Raw genomic sequence first — 21139 nt, forward strand, 5'->3', positions numbered from 1 at the left:
CGGGTGTCTTGTAGACTAATCTCAAACTTCGGTGAGCTCACGGAACCCTTACGCTTATGGGTCTAAGGATTAAGTGCTACCTCACGTCAAACCATTTAAATTCGCAGCATAGGATTTTATCTGAGTGTCTTTTAATTGAAAGATTTCACTAATTTATTGTCAGATTGCAGTCAGAAATCACCCCGAGGCAGCGGTCTGCAAACTCTGCCTACCATCAGCCTCACCCAGCATAGTCAATAGCATATTCAATTTCGAGGAATCATGGGATACATAGTCCAAAATATCTGGAGAGCTGCAGTTTGCATGGCCCTGCCCTAATGAAGCAAGTATCAAATCGGTATTAGGTAAAATGACCTTCTTTAAAAAAAAAAAAAAGAAAAAGAAAATGATATAAAAAGACTGCTCTGTGACCGCACAGAGCTGTCTTTCTAAATCGAACTGTCAGCCCCTGCGATGCACTTGGTGCGCGCAGGTTCTGACAGGCACGCCAGGACCCGGAAGCAGGCAAGAGGGAAAACGGGTAAGTACATGTGTGCGTGTGTTGTGTGTACGTGTTTGTGTGTATTTTGGTGTGTGCAATGGTGGGGGGGAGTCGTGGGAGGAGAGGGCTGCGGCGTGGGCAGAGGGAGGGGTGTTTGGGTGGCAGCCTATTTTTGTAGGCCGCTAAAAATCGTCTGGAAAAAAAACTGTCTTTTGGTTAGGCGACCTACAAAAATCGAAAAAGTTACATAGAACCAAATCATATCATATTGCCTGCAAACCTGTTATGCCGAATTCCTGTAAAGGAGATGGAGGAATGCAGGTGGTATAAAGTTACTTGGTTATCTGTTTGAAGATTTACACAGCATCTTAGAGCCTTTAATGACAAGTCTAAAACATTGCATGTGTACTGCAAAACCTGGGTGGATATGAAAAGGAGGCATGTGAATGGAAGATTGGGAACAAGGTAGAGGCTGAAAGAGCACATTTTGGATGATTGTGTCCCGGAATTATGCCAGCTGATTTTCAGCTGCCAGATGTTGAGTGGCTCAACCGTGCAGCAGATATATGTATGGAAAGTGAACAGAGCCAACAAGAGGACCCTGTGCTGGGAGAATGATGGAGAAAGGCATCGGAAATCGCCAACACTCACACGAGGACCCCAACAATCTCCAATAAACTAATTAAGCATGACAGTATCTTCGATTGCACTCAGCCATAATCAAGCAGCCTTGTGGAAGTTTGAAATGGCTGTTCTATTACCAAGGTGCTATGGCCTTCTCTAGCCTTAGCACTAATACACTGGAACCAACGCCAGTGGCGTGTGGCAGAATAATGTGACACTTGTAATGTAACCTGTACTGCTCTACCACATGGTAACTCTACAAGACACAGTGAGGACATAGAAACACCATTGTTCCTTAAAGCTGGTCTTCTGTTGTACCTTCCTGCAGAATGAACATGTGTAGGCCCCTCATACTTGATATAGAAAGGTAATAGTGGCAGTCGTTTGAAGTAGTGTTAGCCCGTAGATGCTCCAGTTTTTACCTTTCCTATTTGTCTGACGAAATGGACCACCATTTCCAGAAGTCACCCTTGTGGGTTTTAAACACTCACAGAGGAAGACAGAGGGCCACCCACCAGCAAAAAGGGCAACAGTACAAAATGAACCCAGGCTGTACTGTAGTATGACTATGAATCCAGTGGTGATAAACATCATCACAGAGGTGAGCAGAAGTGCTGTGACAAACCTCCATCCTGTCACGAGCTGATGAAATGGCCAATGACTTAAAGAGGCCATTCGCAACAGTCAGCCATGACGGCACAGGAGCGGCGACTAACACAGCCCCTCTTTGTCCTTAATGCAATGGAAAAAACATTTACTCAGCTGACAATATGGCACACAACATCAAGTCACAGGATCAAGTGATCTTTCTGCTACCTAATTGTCTGTCCATAGTAATTAGATGCTGAAACACCAAACATGATGGATGGACAACTTTGCATTAATCATAACTACTCTGTATTCCTCTAGGCAACTTCCATTCATTCATTTTTTGTTTCTTCTGTGCCATTACAGAAAGTGGTGTACCATAGGCAAAGCAGCCTTGGCCCTCTCAGCCTATGTGCCCTTAGCATGCAAACACAAGCAGCTATACATCTTTAGTAGGCTCTACTATGTCTCATTAGTGAGGCGATGCTTGCTTCCAAGGAATCCCATTTGATGCAGTAGAGCAACTCTTGAGAGTATGGTATTTCCTCCTTCCGTACCACGGAATTGAGAAAGCTTCTGTTTGTCTTTGAATACCATGTCGGTGGCTTCCCCACACTCAAGATTATGTGTTTATTAATGTATTTATTTATTTGATTTTAAATAGCGCACATCTACCCTGAGGCATCGTGGCGCTTGTTACAGAAGGCTTAAGATTACCTTGTACACATTAAAGCTTGGTCAAAACATTCACAAAGAGTAAAGCGCGAGTTCCTTGGTTACAGTGGAACAAAGATTTGCGGCACATGCAGTCAAGATGGTTGAAGCAGGATTAAAGAAACAGAGTGCTTTTTAGGTTTTTGCAGTGTGAACCTCTCATAACTATGGTATACTCATGAATCGGCCAAAGTCAAACGTCCAGGTGAGCAGAAATCTGATTAAAGGGTGGTATCACAAAATCCAACTTCAGCTGGTTATGAGGTGTTTCACAATATTTTTTATAATTGATCAGATAAAGTTTAGATCTTTGAAGGATAAATGGGCTCAATGTCAATTTACCCTGAGGGTGATAAGTATTGTCAATTATTTAGTTGACATGGATACCCAGAGGGAACATCACTGGTGTGCGACATCAACAGACGGAAGCCCGCCGCCGGCAGATACAGTGACATTTCAAAGCTTCTTGTGACATTAGAAGTGGTTGGCAAGGAGTGATAGGTTCTATCCAGCCTGTTTCATAGAAAGAGACAAGCAAATCTCCACTCTCTCGTGTCCAGGTTGATGGAAGCCTCACTAGTTTCCCCACTCACGTCACTGCCCCCAGGCAGCAGCTCACTCATTTTATCTGAGGGTCTTGATTGTCAAAAGGTCTTTGCAGATGCTGAAGCAACTCGGCGTTTAGGGTCTTTTGCAAGTAACACTTGACTTGGAACAGGAGTTTATAGTCTAGGTAGTGTAGGGAAAGCTGTGACCCAGCTGGATCAGTATGCTGAGTGGACCTCATAAGTCAGTAGATACCAGTGACTAGACCCGGAAAACATTATAAAAATAAACCTTTGACATAGGCTCTAACCCAACTTTTTTGGGATCACTATTAGCGTCTGCACTGGTCACAATTCATCAAAATAACAATGAAGGGTGAAAACGTAAGGCACTTGCACTGGTGCCTGTCTCACTTATCCTCAAGGCCTTATTTCTTCAGTGAGGCATCGCTCAGGGACATCCCACGAAACAGTTAGTGCACTTTCTAGAAAGTTCAGTCCATTGTGTCTGAACTTCTCCCTTCAGGTAGGACATACTTTCCTTATGTCTTCAATTTCAGATGGGGTCTATCAGACCAAGGTTCTTGAGCTGGGCCGTTCCCAAGTTTTATGATTCATTCTTGTTCTTTCTGCGTTCCATATTATCATCTAAATTCAACAGCGAAAGCAGAGCTGTTGTTTTAGGAAAAAAAATAAAATGCAACCAGCCATAGAAACCTGGTGGGTATGACATGTGAAATTGTCTCGAGAGTAACCTCTATCGCTGGTACAAGACAACTTTGGCAGGTAGCTTTTTGTGTTAATCTTGCCATTTGATTGCGACTCTGTGAGCAGTCTGTCCTGAAGAGCTGCTCCGAAAATACCAGTACCATGCCAGTAACATATTCCCTATACCATACAATGGAGATTAATCGATCTTGTTATTGTGGTAACATCATTCCATTTATTTTTTTGTTGTATTTCTTCCTATTAATCAAAGTATTCCACTGCTTAATGTTTCTTCCATTCCATTTCTTTTGTCTGCAATATTCTATTTTTCAGGGTGTACAGTAACAGTAATACCATGCCATGTAATACATAGTATTATGAAACCACTGCAATTAGGGGTGCTGGTACAGTTATATAAAGTCTCAGTTAGTAGAATTAATGGTACTCTGCTATGAGGCCAGGCCATGTGCCTTAGGTGGTTGTACTACAAACTGCTGGCAATGCATTAGAGGTCTTGTTGACGGGAAGCCATGCAGGACTTGGATCTACAAACAATGGCGATCAGTACTAAGGATGTGCGATATTGCAAATCTCCTGACTGGTTAGCATGGAAAGAAGGAGGAAGGTAGCCCCGGGTCCAGTCTGGACACTTCGAGAATGGTTTTGTCAGATGTTCAGGCATTGAACATACATCTGAGAGTTAGATAACAGAGTAATGGAGAAACAGAAGAAGGACTTAGCGAGGATTCCCTACTGAAGCAGAGAAAGGAACTTTTCCCAGGACTGACCAAGGCCAAGTGAGGTAATCTTCTTCCATAGCTTCATTCTCGGGAGCTGCGACTTATTTTATATAAAAGGTGCTGAGGAGGCAGGAGGTTAGGTGGCTGCTGTACGTTTAGAAGAGGAAATGTAATTTTGTTTAATGTTTTTGTATTGATTTGACAAACAGGGATATCAGTTTCAAACCGAAATGACTTATAATAACACATTTACAGATGTTGGAGGCATTCCCACAAGGGTGCTTTTGCAGTAGCACAAAGATGAGAACAAGCGGTGAGCCCGTTTATGAGGGTGTGAAAAAGTAAGATTTATACCAGGGACAAAACAAAACAAAACAAAATTGGTATTGCATTGCAGTGTGATATATTGCTTCTGTTCATTGCATATCATCAAAATTATATCATGTGGGCTCAGTGTCTTCCAATGTATAGATCAGAAAATGTGGAGATCTCTTTTGAGTGCTATGGGAGACTAGTGCAAGCACACAAATCTTCCTGCTCACAAAGGAAGTATTATAGGTTTCCATCAAGGTTTAACAATAGGGTGTGGTCGCGGATACGTCAGAAAGTATAGTGGGTGGTGGTTCACCAGCAACACATCAAAAGTATTTTCATTTGTACATATAACGAATGCCCTCAGGACGTCAGCCGCTGGATGTGGTGAAGTTCCATAGCTTAACAGCCAGGTCTGTAAAGACCTTTCTTCCTTTCCAGGACACTGAAAATTAAGGCACTAACAAACGTGTGCACTCTCTATGAGTGCAATGGAGACCCGTGGCAGAATGCAGGTGTATAAAAATGAAATAAAATGGAAATGTAGATATAACGCGTGTCAAAGAAGGCAATGTAGGATGTTCTAATGCATTCAAATCTGTTTACCCTGATAAGCAGTCAACCATCCACAGTCTGAAATACTTGAAGATGCCTAATTAAGACTGCTGGCAGACCAAGTACATGTAACCGCCATAATCTGGCGGAGAGAATGTAATCTTTGTGACTACAGATATTTCCTAAGAAAAGAAGGGGGGTTTACATTTCAAGTTCTTTCTTAAGCTTTTGGTCTCAGCCAGAAGGAGGGTTGGTCTGAGCTCAGGAAAGCACTGGGAAGAATAGGGACCCAATCCTTACAAAGAGGGAAAAATGGGCCAGAAATGTGGCCGTGTCTGTGTTTGGTAGACAAATGAAGACAAACTGCATCTATGGCACAGTTACAGACACAGTTAAATACATTATGCAAAACTGAAGAGTGATGGCGGAAAGGTTTTGAATGAATCCGTACCACTGCCCTTGCTCTGGTGACTCTTCCAAACCATTGTTTGCCATCCAGCAGTGCCATTAGAAAAGGGGGAAAATGTATGCAAATCAGGCTTGCTGCCATCCCATAGGGGGCAATGCACCTAGCACTGGTAACATGCCAGCCATCACTCCTTTTGTTTTGCTTTAGTCACCCAGAGTCGTCCGGGCATGCCCAGACGTGAGTCCCAAGCCAAGAGACCCAAGCCACACCTCACTGCTAATGTTCAATGATGCCAACACATGTCTGGGGTTGCTTGTGGCTTCATGCAGAAGTGATGCGACCAAGCATTTTGAGCTGGACTGCCAATTTATGTGGTGGGACCAAGTCTGAGTTGCATGAGGTCTAACCACTTTCTGTAATGACTTGTCAGGCTGTGAAACGACGGAGGGGTGCCCAGAGCAATGTAAATTCAAAACCTTCCAGCCATCAATCCTTTTGATTTGCTTTTTTACATCCAGCAATGTCATTAGAGAAGAGGAAAAATATATACAAATTAGCCTTGCTTCCATCCCATAATGGGCATTCCAGCCTGAACTGGTAGATCACATCACTTCTGCATGAAAGCTTTAGTAATTCAAGACATCCTTCTGTCTCATTGGCTGTTATTAGTGAGGTGTCCCTTGGATGCAAGACACAGTTAGTAATGATTGGTACAATATCTTCTATCCACCAATCTTCCATGTTGCAATCCACTGAGGGAATCTTCTTAGCGCTAATAATTGTCTTGCCTAATGAAGTTTGCTTTGATGCACAGGAGCTTTATCAAGTACTGCTGTCTTGATGGGTCCCACCAGAATCTCCAGATGGTGGTGGTGATGAAGGGGAAACATCTTTCTTTGAAGAGCTATTTATAGTACCCAGCTCTGGCACATACAACACATAAAGGCAGCCGGCGGGGTCCAGTTGACAGGAACCTCGGATTCCAGGCAGGCAAACTGTCTTCTTCTTCCTGCAGACTGACCGTTTCTCTGCCACCAGGGTCATTGATGCCAACATGACACTAATTTGGCTCCAGGATGGCTGGGAAGCCTGACAGGAATTAATACAGTCCAGAACTCTGTTTCTAGGACAAGGCAACCCCCTGTAAACCATGATGGTTAATTATGGCAAGGCTAGTATATTAGCAGATGTGATGGTTATTCCCAGATCAGTGGGCTGTCAAACTCTACTTTATACAGTAAAAGGGATGGGGAGACATCCTGGAAGCTTTCAAATGCCCCACTCGGAGTCATACTTTCCTTTGTGGACTAAGACACTTTGTTGAAATTGAGAGGGCGCTAACAAGGAGAGCATAATGTATAGTTATCCACCCATTGCTAATCCAATGATGGTTAATCCAAAAGTGTCTGCTCTATGCTCTGGGGAATCACATCAGTGCGAACACGCGGTCAATTCCGTGTGCTAACAAGCAAAGCCTAATGTATAGTTATCCACCCATTGACAAGTCAAGGTCATGCTGATCCGTATGGCCATTCCCACGCACTACGCGCCCCTCATTTCCAAGCAAGAAAACAAACACCCAAACTTTGACTTAAAGACTTTTAGAATCCTCACAAATGATTCCTCCTCAGAAAGGCTTCCTGTCATGTTTGTGAAGTAAAGAATTGCAGATGGGGAAGTACCTTTGGAGTCTGCTCCACTGCTCCACCTATGATCTTTCTATTGTTCCACTTCCCCCATTGGTCAAGCTTAAATCAACACCTTCATCTGCCGAGGTGAACAGCAGAATCCTCCTTGTGTCTATGCAAGAATCCAAGGCGAGTGGAACATTGGAATTAGTGCTCTTTGTGTGGGGGAGTTTAATGTTGCCTGGTTTTAGGCTGTAATACCTCATTTTAAGTTAGGACTGCAGTTTACTCCAGCGGAAGCTGTCTAAAGTTAGACACCTTTCCGGTCTTTGATGCTAGCTTGGAACACTGGAGGGCAAACAATAAGACTATGGGCAAGGAGTGGGTGTCCAGAGAGATCCTCCATGCTCAATGTGAAACTTAAGTCCAAAACGTGTGGCATCACTCTGGCTGGGTGGAAGCCCATCAAATGTTTTTCAAAAGGTGGGTGGTGTATATATCGAGTTGAGGAACTGGCTTGCAATTCTTGCTGAAATAATTGCATGTATAATTGTAGCGGGTAGTATTAAAAACAAGACCAGTCAACGTCATGCAATGCTCTGTGACTACCACTAGATGTAGGCCTATACATAACATGTGAATCTAATCAGATACAAGCATCAGAAATACAATTATGGTAAATAATGTATGCCATATAATGGTAGCAGGGACCTAGCCTTATAATTCACAGTATCCTTAAGAGGCAGGGGGATTTCTTTAAAAGAGGAGGGAACAAAACCTACTTCAGATAACGTGGCGTTATACATGACAAACCAAATGGCAGAAGCGCGTGTTGCAGCACTACTAAAGTGAGCGCTGAATAGTCTGATGGATGTGTGGTATTGATCTATGCATGCCAGCACAGTGAGACAACTGTGCAATGGTGAAGATGTATGGAGGTGGTCCAGCAGGTTTATAGTGAAAAAACCGAATTACAAAATATCGAAAACAAAAATCTCGAATCCAAAATATCGAAAACAAAAATCTCGAATTTTTTTTTAATACGTTTTTATTTCGAAATGGGGGGGTTCCCCTTCAACCCCCCTTTTTTCTTTTTTTTTTCTTTTACCCTTTTTTATACTTACCTGAACCCACAAATACATATAAATAAATAAATAATTCGAGATTTTTTTTTTTCGAGATTTTGGATTCGGGATTTTGGTGATTCGATATTTTGTTTTCGGTTTTTTGACCGACCACCGGTCCAGCAATGAAGATGCGAAACCGCAGTTCTCTTTCACAAAGTTATTCTTAGATAGTGGTGCCTTGATCTATTTTTAGAGCTTGTAAGGGTCTGTGTTGTATCGAACCTAAGCAACAACTACTTTACAACATGTGGCACTTAAGTAATGCATGGATGGAAAAGTGTGATAAAACGGAGACAAAGTTACACCAAATGACGGCAAGTCCAGCAGAAGTGCCATCCTTTTTTTAAAAAAAAATATTTTTTTTTATTGTATTAATCGTATTACGTGAATTTTAGCTTGAATGGAGGAGTCTGTAGAAACGTGTTTCGAAAAATAAAATAATTGCTTTGGGGGACGGCACAATCGGATGATTTTAAATATTTTGAACAAGAAATCACCTGGCATTGATTGCACTGCTTACTAAGCTTGTCATGCTAAACACACGAGACCTTTTGAAACAGGTCTTCTAGCTTCTGCATAATGCTGTATTTACTTTGCAAAACCTGTGCGGACGTTCAATGTGCTGACAAGGCATCAAGGTTAGGCTTTGCTTTTTATCCCCAAGGACCCCATAACATAGGAAGAATCACAGACAAGAGGGGGTGGGGGGTTCTATACACAGTGAAGGAAGCACCATGATGTCAGGCATCCTATTTGAAAAGGTGGGTGAAATCTACCCCTTGTAGTGACGCAGGGGGCAGAGGTTTATCTGGCAGCATGCGCACTGCAGCTGTGGCAGATGTGCTCACGAGCACAGCGAATGCATTTACATTAGAACAGCTTTGGAAGTCTCAGCTCCAAATGCCAAATAAGTTAACAAGCCAGTGATTTATTTTAGCCCCACGGACACTGGCTTTAAAACACTTTCTGCCAGCATACATTTGGACGGGCGCCATCTTGTCATCTGGTTTCAATTGGTCAGCGTGGGTGTCCGCAGCCAGTCTTTGTTTCCTCACTTTATGTGTACAAGCCCCACGTGGAGCCGTAGTGTCGTCACTTTCTGAAGCCTTTCGGAGCTAATGCTCAAGTGACAAGAGAGCTACATACATGTGCACACTCTTTACATGGGTACTCTGACGCAGTGGCATATACCCGCCTGCTATCATGGAGACCCTTTGCGGAGAGACCTGTGCACTCTCATGGGGCCACAGTTGCCTTTCAGCTGCATGCGTGTACACAGCCACAGTGGGGCTAGGGATGTATGCTCTCATGTAGTCCGAGAGTAGCGATAGAGAGATCCAATCCCACGAAGCCGCAGTCTTATCGAAGATGTAGACTACCATTGATCCACACAATGAATAGATCTGCACATTCTCGTGAAGCCAGGGTGACGAATGTGCTGTAGAGCCTTGTGGAGTCACCATCGGAGATAGAGCAGTGCAGTCTTGTGGCGCTAGACTGCGGTGGAGCAGGCTATTCTAGTAGAGGCACAATGTCGGTTTAGCTGCATAACCTCATGGAGCTGCAGTGATCATCTGGACTGCTTCAAGTTTCCTTCAGTTCAAGAATTAATTGAAGAACTGGCTCTTGCACAACACCTTGGTGTAACGTAGATTCGGTCTATCTTGTGCCCATCCTCATCCATATATTGTACTGTGATCATTGTTATTAGTTTTTACTTGTTGACTTAAATTCTCGCTACCAATGCTTTGCTCTATGACCCATACAGTGCTCCACTGCTCCCAAGCTAAGTTCACGCTTTAAAAATATATCATAATAATTAGCACCCTGGTTGAGTGCGGGAGCCTATCAGGTTGCTCCAAAACCGGGCTGAATCTACTGGTGCAAGCCTGGGTTCAGAGCAATCCGAGTGCTCTGTGCACCTGCCCTCCACCGGTGCTCCTGTTCCCCCCCGATTCCTTCCGCCTCACACCCCCAAATCCAGCTCCTCAACACCCACCCACTCCCACCAACTTACTTTAAATATGCTCCTCCGGTCCCTCATCCCGCTCTGCTCCAGCAGCTTGGCTTCCCGGTAAGCCATGGAAATGAAAGAGGGGCTCTGAGTGGAGTCCCGCCTCCCATATCCATGGCAACCCTGACTCTCCCCGGCTGCTGCAAGCGAAGCAGCACAGTTGCTGTTTATTCTACTGCTGTTAGCACCTCAAGGGTTTGCCTCAGGGTGCTAACAGTAATAATCTGCGGGCTTCATCGGCTTGGTAATGGCCGGGACCCCATCTTTAAATTGGGCCTGGGCTGTTACCGGCCTGTGAAGCACGCAGAATGTTGGATTATTGCTTAATAAGAGTAGTGAGCTGCTCAGTCTCTTGGAGCCACAATACCAATAGAGCAGTAGAGTCTTCTGGAACCCTCGCTGTAGAATCTCAAGGAATTGCAACACAGCTGTAGACTCTCATGAAACCATAGATATGATAAAGCCACGCTGACAAGAGTACTCAAGACACTTGTGGAGTTCCCATCGATCTGTAGGCCCTTGTTCACCATGGTTATGATTGCCCTGTAGAGTCTTCTGGATCGGCTGTGACGATATACATCTAAACCTTAGTTTAATTATGATTAAGGCCTGCGGTTTTATGGTATTTATTTTTTGAGCATTTTCATCTGCATTTATCAATTTTTGTGGTCATTTTATCAGCATTCATTCATTTAAATTGTTTGCTTTGTAAAAAAGTAAGCTGCAACTAGTATTTGTTCTTTTGTATTGAAATTAAAAATATAGTACTTCAAATACTTGTATTGGATCCTTGCAGGGCTGCGTTCCGGCACATCTAGCCATAATCCATTCTTCCATTCAGAACAAATGGAAGCTCCTGCTATTGCTGCACTGATCGACGCCGCTGTAGTCATTTAATCCTCTCCAAAGGGAAATGTATTCTTTTGTTATCCTCTCTGTTCTTCGCCATTGCACAGACATTGGCCTGCAAGACGGGATTGGCATCTTGGAGAGCTGAGCAAGAGACCTACAATTCTGCTTTTTTCCCTTTTTTCCATTTTTACGAATACATATTGAAAGGAAGCAGAATGATTTCCATCAGTATTTATGTATTTTATTTATTTTGCAATTTGTATAGTGCACCGAACACGGAGGCATCTATGCGCTGTTCTTACAGAAATTGACATTCAAAGGTCCCGTGGTTGCATAGTTACATAGTTGCACAGGTGCTAGTCTCTTTGAATAGTCAAGCAATGAGATAATACAAACATAAAAAGGTACAGTGGTTACATAGTTGCACATGTGCGAGTCAAGCAATGAGATAATACAAACAATAAAAAGGTACAGTGGTTACATAGTTGCACATGTGCGAGTCAAGCAATGAGATAATACGAACAATAAAAAGGTACAGTGGTTACATAGTTGCACATGTGCGAGTCAAGCAATGAGATAATACGAACAATAAAAAGGTACAGTGGTTACATAGTTGCACATGTGCGAGTCAAGCAATGAGATAATACGAACAATAAAAAGGTACAGTGGTTACATAGTTGCACATGTGCGAGTCAGGCATGAGATAATACGAACAATAAAAAGGTACAGTGGTTACATAGTTGCACATGTGCGAGTCAGGCATGAGATAATATTAGAAACTAGGCTGCACAGTAAGGTCATCTTGTGCTGGGGTATTACTTAAGTAGCTCGCTTGCAGGCAGATACGGATGACTTAGTTACGTGTTTCATGTGTAAAGAGACATATTTTGAACTGTCTTCAGAAGGTCCAGAAGGAGTCTTTTGACGTAAGTTTGGCAAGTAAGGTATTCTAATGTCTAGCAGCTATGGACCGGAAGATGTTGCCTCTGGCTTTCTGTAATTTGAATCTTGGTGTGCAGAGCAGATGCATGTGTGCAGAAAGCATAGGTTTGTTAGATTGGGATGTAGAGACTTTGTCCACCAGGTAGGAGGGGGCAGACTTATGTAGGTATTTGTGTGTCAGGGTAAGGATTTTGAAGAGGATGCGCTCTTGAACAGGAAGCCAATGGTCGTTCCTTCTTGTCGTGGAGATATGAGAATATTTGGGAATATTTAGAGCTGCCCTGAGGGCGTTGTTTTGTATCACCTGTAGCTTTTTGATATTTTGGGTCTTGGTGCCGGCATAGCGGGCATTGCAATAGTGCATCTAGACAAGATTAGTGCTCTTGCTAGTGTGATGCAACTGTCAAGAGAAAGAAAGGGTCTGCAGGCGTTGATCAGCTTAGATGTGTATCCTGCTGCTGATGCTGTGGCATTGACTTGTTTGGTTATTTAAAGGAGTCATCAAGTTTGTTAAAGCGGAGTTGCAAGCCTAGGAGGAGAAGTTCGGTCTTTTCATCATTCAAACATAAGCCATTGTGGGCCATCCAAGTTTGGATCTTATAATAAATAGCGTTGAGAGATAATGAATCAATATCATGTGAACCAGTAATGGGGATGAGGATTTGGGTGTCATCAGCATGGTTGGTATAGATGACACCCAGATTATACAGGCGGTCAAATAGTAGTTTTGTAAAGATGTTATAGAGTGTCAGTGAGACACAAGAGCCTTGAACACCACAGGTGACTGGGCTTGGCTCTGCTGCTGCACTGTCAGTGGTCGAAGTGAGCAGGAGCGGTTGGGAGCGTTGGTCCTTTACTTTTTTAAATTAAGTTTTACTGCTCCTATACTTTTATTTTAAAAAGAAACTGTTCCGTGTAAGAAGAAGTTGAAAATTGCACTTTCACGACACCAAACGTTCCCTTAAACAGAAGATGCATGTGTTTGGGAGGGGTGTATTGTATGTGGGAGACGGTGTGGTGATGGGGTTTGTGGTGAGTGGGTTCAGGCTAGGAGGGAACATAGTTCCACTACTTCTTTCCATACACTTCGGCCACTGTGCACTGTGCGAGAATACTCTCATCGACCTGTCTGTAAGGAAGGATTGTATCCATTGGATAGCTTTCTGTGAGAAATTGGCCACTGAAGAAAGATGTTTACATAGTATTTTATGATTGACCAAATCAAACGCTGCCGAGAGGTCAAGTAGGTGGAGCAGGGCCAATTTGCTTTTGTCTTTTAACTCGTCCATTTGAATGTGCAAATCCTGAAGTGCGATTTCTGTGCCATATCTGGGGCGGAAGCCTGATCGTTGCAGGCCAAGGTTGTTGACTTCCAAATAGTTTTGGATCTGGAGATATGCAACACTATATAGTACTTTGAGTAAGAAGGGTACTGTTGTAATGGGTCTATGGTTGGTCATTATGTTGGGGTCCAGCTAAGGTTTTTTTAGTAAGGGGAGTACCCACGTGTTTTTGAGATTAGAAGGGACAATACTACTTTCAAAGGAAGTGTTGATTAGACTTGTGTTGAAGGGGGTTAGGTCAGGCATGCAGTCCTTGATAACTGCTGCTGGGCAGGAGTCGCCTTGATGGTTTGAGACTGGAGATCATTTTTAGGACTTCTGAGTTGGAGATGGGTTGAATTCGAAATTGTGGAGCCAAGTAATTGCCCGAGTAGGTAGAAGTTTGCAGAGGTGATTGGGCAAGTTTAATAATAGCTTTTTTCATTTCATTTTTAGATTGAAAGAGGGATATTTTGTCGGAAAGGGCATTTTGAATGTCAATGTACCAACTTGCATCTTTGTTGTAGACTTCTTGTTGTGGTACTGGGGACTCTAGTTCTCTCAGGATGGCGAAAAGTTCCTTTGTGCCTGATTTGGCATGAGTTATTCTGTCATTGTAAGTAGAACTTTTCGTTTGGAGAACTGCCTGCCTATTAGTAATTTTTGGCTGCCATCGTGAATTTTACTTCGTTTAGGTCATTAGGTGATTTCTTTCCAGTTGGCCTCGGCCGTTCTCTTAACGCTTCTCAGAGCTTTTAGTGTAAAAATTAATTAAAACAGAAAACGTGCACTCTTAATTATGATAGAGCCACATACTCAACTGATCCAAGTTCCAAGTTCTGATTGAGCTATGTAGTTTCTTGGAGTCACAATGACAAATGAGCTGTAGAGTTTATTTAGCCAGTGTGACAAGGGAACTCCAGACTCTTGTGGAGAAGCACTAGAGCTTTATACTATCATGGAATTAAAGCTTACAATAGACTTCTAGAGTCGCAGTGACAACAGAACTCTAAAATATCTTGTAGAGTTGCAATAGACCTGCTGCGTCTCTTAGAGCCGAAGTGATGATTGAGATGTAGAGTTTTGCGCAGTTGCAGTGATTATCGAGCTGTAGACTCTTGTGGAGTTGCAGTGATGACAGACCTATAAAATAAACTGGTATCCTGTGGTGTTTTCTACAGTAATTACTTCAAATTTCTTCGAAATAATTACTTCGAAAACACTTCGAATTATAGGGGGCCATGTTGCCTGAGCCCAGCTCAGCTGCACTGCTGTCATGCAAATGACACACAGCACACACAACGATTACAGGTCACTATGCTAATATAGCGCCGTTCTCATTATTGTACGGCATCAAATGTGCAACTGCCATAATCTTTGAGTGGGTTAACGCAGAGTCACCAACTGCTTCCATATCGTCTGGCTAATCGATCTTTGAATTCTGGAACTTTTTCATTTGACTTTTTTCCTTAGAAGTGTTTGTCCTCCAACATGCAAAGTACTCTTGGTTATAAAAACAGGACTGGATAAAGGTGCACATGAGGCCAGTTGGCATCTCTGCTAATGTGAATGCTGTCGAGGGATCTGAAACCTGAAGGGCGGAGTCTTGAATGATGTCAGCCCCAGCCACACTGCAGCGAGACTGGCTTTTTTGGCCTGCTACCATTGTGCGTGCCAGGCACCATAGGGATACCTACACAAATCAAAAAGAAAATAACCACTGCTGGAAGGCTGGACTCTGGACTGACTATGAAAACATTTCAGAAATTAAACAAAATGGAAAATGATTTAATTTTTTAATAATACGTCTTAACGCATACAAAAAATATGTGCACCTGGATACATAACATCAAAGGACACAAAAACATGATTTTTTTTAAAAGAGCTTTAAAAATATTCTCCCTAGACATATGTACATCAATCGATAACAACAAATAAATACAGTAACACAACCAAACATAAGGACAGATAACAAACAGATCGTTGTGCCAATGTATATGCACATATCCATAATAGAAATGTTCCTAAAGAAAAGTCAGGCTTTGTCCACCAATGATGTATATTGTTGCTCAAAAGTACATCCATACCCTTCTGCCTGTACTCCATGTCACAGAAACCAGAGGTACTTCATTTTTAAAATTGTTCTGCACATTAAGTACATTGGCAAACCACTTGTTCCCTATGAAGTTTCGGGGACTTCAAGTTACTTTACCCGAGGGCAGCAGCATATGTTCTTTATTTCAAACAATGCTGTACCTATGCCAATTGCTTAAAAAACGAAAGCATTGTTCAGACTTTCAAAATGGAGGGGGTACACCAAAGGATCAAAATTAGGATGAACAGTTACCAAACAGATGGTTCATAGTTTCAGCTAGTTCCTTATTCCACTTATGTTGTATTCATCCTATTTGTACAGCTAATGCGCAGGGACGTCATTTGGGGGTTGCCGAGGGTAGCAGTAGCTACCCCTGGCTCCCCGCCTGCTACCCCTAGACCCAGAGGCATTGCTAGGAGGGGCTGAGGGGGCTATCGCCCCAGTTCTTTTGGTTGTAGCCCCGGATACAAGCTCAGGGACTACAACCAAAAGGCTAGCTAGCCCCAAGTCCCGACAGTCCCAACATTAGCTTAGCCCCTGATCTTTTCCAGACCTAGCAACACACTAGACCTGTCCTTGTGACCCCTGGGCCACTAGACAAAGAGGCAGTGCCAATAGCAGATATCTGTGTTGCACCTCAAAAATAGCGGTTGTAATGCAGCTAAATGTGCCACCGGTTTTTCACCTGGAATCTAGATCTCGTTAGCTGGAGAAATAAAAAGGATGCAGGAAAAACCATGAAGCCACCATCACTAAATGGTTGTCAGTCCATTATCCAACAATGCCTGAATGGTTCGGTACAAAGGCGGGGCTATCTGGCAGCTCATACCCAGTACTGTAGCAAAAGGAAGAGTATGGGGGCTTGGACTAGCTAGCTGAGAATGGGTAAGAGCTGCCTGCAGAACTCGGTGACAGCACAGCACTAACACAAATCTCATCAGTGTTTCTCGTGGTCTGCTTTGCACATCCAGCAGCCAATTTGATGAGAGGGGTGTACACCAGTAGAATCTAGCACCAATCCTGCCTTGGCACTGTGTGACCTGACCCAGATCTGCCAGACCTGCATCACAGGCACAATGTAGATAGATGCAAGATGAGATCATTAATTTACATCAAGTTGCCCTCCACTTTTGTAATTTGTAATTGTTTATTTGAACAGCGATTATACACATGTAAAGTGCTTCAAAGTGCTTCAAGGCGGGAAGGGATAAAGGGAATACAGTAGTCATTCTTAGGCCTTGAGGTTTACGAATGATCTCACAAAAAAGCAACTAGCCTACTAGGCCTGACAGCCTTTCTCTTAGTGCAGGTGCATGAAGTGTTTCAAGCGCAACCAGATTAGGGAGGGAGACAAAGGGGGACAAAGAAAGAACTTACTAGTCCTAGTAAATACAGGTCATGCAAGTGAACAGACGGAAGTGCAAGGGAGGCGGGTGGGGGAACAAGTGTGCCCAGTCCAGCAGGGCCCTGGGTTAAATGCAGAGAGGTTACGCCTCTCATGGAACATATGCTGAAAGTTCAGTAGTGCTGAGCATAGTGCATAGGCCCAGAGGCAAGTGCAAAGACTGGCGGGGGAGCCTGGGACCTGTGAGGCTCTGGAGGTGAGCCAGGCGACCAGTCAGCAAAAGCTAGACAGAGTTAGCAGAGAGACGAAGGAGTGCGGCAGGAGAGGAAGAGAGGAGGTTAGATGGGGAGAGGGAGAGAGGAAGAGGAAGGTCTTGAGGAGTTTCCGGAACTTAAGAAGCTCCGGCTTTGAAGTAAACCATCTGTTGCTTCCTCAAGCAAAACAAATATATATTTGGAAGGATAGCTCAGACCAAAGCACTTCCTTTGGGGACAAGAGGATGCAGTGCAACTTGGGCTCAGTTCCTATTCCAGTGCTTGCTTAATAGCTGGAGGAGACTGGTATTAAGCAAGATATAAAGGAACAAAGAAAATAATAAAATGGGCCTTTTCTAGGGATGATGTCATCGAACTGCTGCTGCTGTTAACATTTTAAAATTAAAATAAAAACTGCAAATCCTGTGATCTGTCACACATCCTTCCCCTCTATCTCCCATTTAACAAAAAGGGAGGGCCCTTGGCGACTTCCAGTGGATGGTGGGGTGCTCGTGGTGAAAATGGTTGGGGGATATTCAGGCTCTAGGTGAATGGTGGAAGTGGGTTGCTGTGCAATGGTTCAAAGTGCACTAATTACAAGACAATCCCTGTGCGTATTGTCAAAGTGTAAAAGCGTGAAGTGGTAGAGCCTCTGATTGTCAGCTGGTTGGACTTTATCAGTTTCTGTTTCCAGTCTGTGACCAGGCACTTGGCAGGCACTGGATGTCTGCGCTTTGGGGTTTAGGCCTCTTCTAGATGCTCTATCTGTTTACGGATTAGCTTCAGTGATGTAAAATAGTCCAGGTTGTTGTGTTGTACGTCTGCTTATATTCGCAGTAATTTGGTATTATGGACCAACACACACTGATATTAACGCTACATACGGTGATCCATTCTTGTATGAAATGTATATCATATTACAGTGATATTGTAACCATATTTTTGTTAGTGTACTGAGGAACAATCCTATGTGATGCAACTTCCTGTTTGTCAAGGGGTGAAAGGTTGTGTGACATCACATCCGTTGATGTCACTTGAGGGTGAGGTCACATGACATCACTTCATGTGATGTCATCAGAGGTCAAGGGTCATGTGAGGTAACATCTGCTACGCCTGGCATTTTGGAGAAATGACATCCCTGCTAAGGTGTCTGCATCCTTTGGCTCTCAGGATGTTTTGGACTACAACTACTATCAGCTCAGCCCTAGCAAGAATAGTCAATGGTCATGGGAGTCATATTCCAAAACACCTGGAGAGCCGCAGGTTTCTGACCACTGATGGTAAAACACACCTTTAGATGTAACATTCCAATAATATAATTCTACCAAATGTTAAACACTCACAACCAACTATCACATAACCCAGCTCAAGCTGCACCGGATTACCTGATTTCAGGAGGCAGAACCCATTGAAAAGAACTTGTTGGTGAGAGCCAGATACCACAATCCAGCCTAGCTTCCGAACCAAACCTATTGCCACTGACTAAAGGCGTACACACATGTTACTCCCACTCTCTAAAGATTTGAAAAAGTAGACCCTGTCCCTATTGTTTATTTGTGTATGTATACAGTGCCATATTACAGCTACGGAAAACTCACCTTAATGGAACAGCACATATTAAAGAATCAATGGAACACTTCATATGTCAGTAACAGTTTCTAACCCTTAAACAGCCTCACTGACATATACTTTAATGCCACTCCACAGTACTGTTAAGACCAAAATATTAGATTTTTTCAAAAAGTTAGATTTGTATCCCATCTTTATCAATTTTCTGTATCGGTATGATGTTAACTTGGAGAATATAGTTTTTGAATAATGGACAATTGAATATCCTTCTCAGTCGCCGAGTTGGGACTACTCAAGGCAACACGGCTAGATATCCAAACTAGCGAAACTAACCTAGAGCGACTGGAGCAGCAGTACGTGCCCACTCCGGGCGAAGTCACCCCCAGAGACATTAAGACTGAGCTTGATGAATTCTGGCCACTAGTGGATAGAGAACTGAAATTCCTTGATAATCCGTCCCTGGCAAGACAATATGGGGAAGGTGAACGCCCCGGCAAGCTACTAGCTAGGATGACATAACAAGAAGCGGGAAGCCACCATATTCCATTCATGCAGGACGCGACTGGGGCATTGGCTTATGCTTCCCCTGAGGTGACCAAGTTGTTCTACTCCTTTTATGCCACACTATATGCTAATTAAGACATGGCAACCCCCCACCCCCGAGACAGACAAATACTTAGCGAAACTACCACTGTCAATGCTGTCCGATGAGACTCTTGAGGTTCTCGACCAGCCCATCTCCCCAGATGAGATTTCCACTGCCATCAAATTCCTTCCACCTGGAAAGGCCCCCGGGCCAGACGGCCTCTCCATGGACTTCTTCCGGCAATTTAAACCCCACCTTGGCCCCTCGACTGACCACCATGTGGGAAGAATCCTGCACATTAAAAACACTCCGCCCACACTCGTGAGGCTGTGATCACAGTTCTGCTGAAACCTGAAAAGGCAACCGAGCAATGTGAGTCCTACCGTCCCCTTTCCCTCATAAACTCAGATGCTAAAATATTCACCAAAGTCCTTGCCATTAGACTAGCCCCTTATATGAGACACAATATCCACTCATACCAATCTGGCTTTCTTATCAGCCGCTCCACGGCGCTCAATCTAAGACGCCTTTTCAATGTCCTGGCCAAGATAAAGCCAGAGGCACAAGCTGTTGCTGCGGCCCCTGATATACGAAAGGTTTTTGATTCGGTATCCTGGCAATTCATGTGGGCAGCTTTATAAATGCAAAAGATAAATGCAACTTTGGACCCCGCTTCATATCTTGCGTACAACTCTTATATATGTCACCTACGGCTAGAGTAAATATAAATGGATCACTCTCGGCTCCCATTGCTATTTTGAGTGGGACCGGACAGGGATGTCCATTATCTCCTTTAACATTCGCTATAGTGATGCAACCCTTGCAGATGCAATCCGAAATAGACACGCTCAAATGGGGATCAGACTCCTATCTTTTATTCTCTCGTTATATGTGGATGATGCACTTTTGTACGAGACCCCACGTTAAATCTGGCCCCCAATCTTGCAAGAAGGTTGAACCTGCAGAATCCTATCCGGTTCAGCTCAGCTGTGCTAAATCCGAATTATTCCCTCTCACTGATGCTACTGTAGCCCCGCCAGAGCTAATGGGATTCTTCTGGACACCGCTCGAAATGAAATACCTTGGGATTGTCGTGACACGACATCCAGCATCACTCTATGCTCGAAACTACGATGTATACATACCCCAACTCACAGCCAGACTCTGCGCCTGGGCTAAGCACCCACTCACAATGACCGGCCGCGTGGCGCTTTTAAAAATGATCACCCTCCCGAAGCTTTTGTACTACTTTCTGAATATATCAATGTGGCCCAGTGCCACATTCTTTGAGACACTGAAGGCAGCGATTAATAACTTTTTGCTGCACGCAGGAACTGTCAGGCTAAAATGGGATACACTAACAAGACCCTACATACAGGGTGGGTCACCGCCCCAGACTTTAAAAATTACTGGATAGCAGCACAGGCATACTATGCAGCATACCGATTTGACACTGACAGATATCATCCACATGTTAAGATCGAACGGGTTGCTGCAGGCACATGCAACGTGCCCTCACTAATATTACTGCCGGTATGGAAAGACCCAGCAACTAGCAGTGCCATCACTGTGACAGCACTGGCTTGGGGCAAAATATGGCAAATTCTGGAAAACTTTCATGGAGACTTACCATTATGGAGCTTCTATGCGTCATTCCCTAAAATAAATAAAGCAGCAGCATGGCAGTGGAAAATGGATGGCTATGCAGCCATGAGGGACGTTTACAGTA

The 21139-nt window shown here is 43.6% G+C and overlaps 1 protein-coding gene across 2 annotated transcripts in view; it reads left to right on the plus strand.

Moving 5' to 3' along the window:
• VSTM4 (V-set and transmembrane domain containing 4) overlaps positions 1-21139 on the plus strand; it is a 168527-nt gene that overhangs the window by 86338 nt on the left and 61050 nt on the right. The gene's annotated exons all lie outside the window — the stretch shown is intronic.

This window comes from Ambystoma mexicanum, chromosome 8, assembly GCF_040938575.1.
Source record: "Ambystoma mexicanum isolate Mex_15411 chromosome 8, UKY_AmexF1_1, whole genome shotgun sequence".
In the NCBI taxonomy this organism is placed as follows: domain Eukaryota; kingdom Metazoa; phylum Chordata; class Amphibia; order Caudata; family Ambystomatidae; genus Ambystoma; species Ambystoma mexicanum.